This window comes from Ictalurus punctatus, chromosome 21 (assembly GCF_001660625.3).
Source record: "Ictalurus punctatus breed USDA103 chromosome 21, Coco_2.0, whole genome shotgun sequence".
In the NCBI taxonomy this organism is placed as follows: domain Eukaryota; kingdom Metazoa; phylum Chordata; class Actinopteri; order Siluriformes; family Ictaluridae; genus Ictalurus; species Ictalurus punctatus.
In genome coordinates, this window is record NC_030436.2 from 20,939,767 (window position 1) to 20,942,266 (window position 2,500).

Here is a 2,500-nt window from a genome sequence, read left to right on the forward strand (position 1 = left end):
TGTCTGTGTGCGTGTGTGTATCTGTGTGTGTCTGTGTGTGTGTGCTCATGTGTGTGCTCATGTGTGTCTGTGTGTGTGAGTGTGTGTATCTGTGTGTATCTGTGTGTGTATGCTCGTGTGTGTATGAGTGTGTGTGTCTGTGTGTATGCTCATGTGTATGTGTGTGTATGTGTGTCTGTGTGTGTGTGTGTATGTGTATGTGTCTGTGTGTGTGTGTCTGTGTGTGTATGCTCGTGTGTGTATGAGTGTGTGTGTCTGTGTGTATGCTCATGTGTATGTGTGTGTATGTGTGTCTGTGTGTGTGTGTGTGTATGTGTGTGTGTCTGTGTGTGTGTGTCTGTGTGAGTGTGTGTGTATGTGTCCTCTCCGGGAACCATCACCTTATCGTGGTGGAGAGGTTTGTGTGTCCCTATGAACCTGAGGGCTGTGTTGTCTGGAGCCTTGTGCTCCTGGCAGGGTCTCTCAAGGCAAAGAGGTCTCAGGGGAGGGGCCAGGCTAAGAATGGTTCAAGGAAACCTTCATGAATGGGATATACCTGTCCCAGCATGTACAGTCTGTTTTAGCTGGAGGCGCGGATGAGGTCACAATTGACCCAACGATCTCTCAGGCTGTACAGAGACGTGTTCGTGGTACTCGTAGAGCAGGATGAGGTACAAAGGAAATCCTGGTCAACCACTGCACCCGCAGCCATCTTCAGTCGTCTTGACTCTGTCTTGCCACTGGATTATGGTGGTCACCGGGAAGTGAGAGTGAGGCTGAGGAAGGGGCTAGAAAAGGTGCCCCAAACATTGTCTGCTTCACCACCCTTCAGCTCACCGCGGTTGTTGGGGATGTAGTCCTGCGGTCAAAAAACAATACAAAAGCATATATACAAAAAAGCAGTTCCGATCATGATTGGGGCTTGGAATATCCGTTCTCTTTTAGATGACACAAGAAGCAGCAGACCCGCCAGGAGAACTGCGTTGGTGGCTAAAGAACTTGAACAGTACAAAGTGGACATTGCAGCGCTCAGTGAAACTCGGCTTCCGGAAGAAGGATTAATTAAGGAAGTTGGTGCCGACTACACTTTCTTCTGGAGTGGGCGTCCAAAGGAGATGCAACGAGAAGTGGGAGTCGGCTTCGCCATCCGGGACGAAATTGCAACTTTCCTAAGGGCGTCAATGACCGTCTGATGACTCTTTGGCTTCCTCTTTCAGGAAAGTCTTATGCGACACTGATTAGTGCTTACGCGCCGGCAATGTCAAACCCGTAAGAAGCAAAGGACAAGTTCTGCGAAGATCTAAATTCTATCCTCTTGAATGTGCCAAAGACGGATAAATTGATCATTCTTGGAGATTCCAACGCGCGTGTTGGATCGGACAGCCAGATGTGGAATGGAGTCATAGGGAAGCATGGCATTGGCAACTGCAACAGCAGGCCTCCTTCTTCTTAGAACCTGCAGTGAACACCGGCTCCTTATCACAAACACGTTGTTTCGACTGCGGAATCGAAACAAAACCACTTGGATGCATCCCAGGTCCCACCACTGGCACCTCCTGGATTACATTATCATCAGACGCAGCGACAGACGGGACTTTTGTGTAACAAAGGCAATGTGCAGAGCTGAATGTTGGATGGACCATCGACTTTTGATCTCAAAAATGAATCTTCAGGTCAAGCTGCCAAGACGCCCACAAGGGAAAAAGATGTCCAAGCGCTTGAACATCAACAAATTGAATGATTTGAATGACAACTCTCGATCGCTTTTCGAGAACAAACTGAGCATTAACTTAAATGCTATGCCAGCCCAAAATGGCAACACTAATGAACAGTGGTCGACTCTTTGTGACACTCGCTATTCAACTGCTCTCGACGCTCTTGGACCCAAGGAACGTGTGGATTGGTTTGACGAAAACAATGAGGATATTGCTAAACCACTTGTCACAAATACTACATCGGTGGGTCGAACACTTCCAACATGCTCAACCAACCATCGGTTGTCAAAATGGATGCACTGGACAGGCTGCCACAGGTGGACTTCAACAATTCCTTGGATCTCCTCCCTTCCATGGAAGAAACTCAAAAAGTGGTCAACCAGCTATCAAATGGAAAGGCGCCAGGCCCCGATGCGATTCCTGCGGAGATATACAAAAGTGCCGGCATTCAACTTCTCCAACAACTGACTCTCTTGTTTCAAGAAATCTGGATGCAAGGACGGATTCGTCAGGATTTTAAAGACGCAACCATCGTCCACTTATACAAGAAGAAAGGAAATCGTCAAATTTATGACAATCACAGCGGAATCTCACTTCTGAATATCACCGGTAAAATTTTAGCAAGAATTCTTCTTAACCGTCTTACCACCCATTTGGAATCGGGTCTTCTGCCGGAAACACAATGCGGCTTCTGCAAAGAGCGGAGCACCGCGGACATGATCTTCGCTGCTCGTCAATTGCAAGAAAAATGTCAGGAGCAGAACGTCAGTTTATATACTGCATTTATCGATCTCACGAAGGCTTTC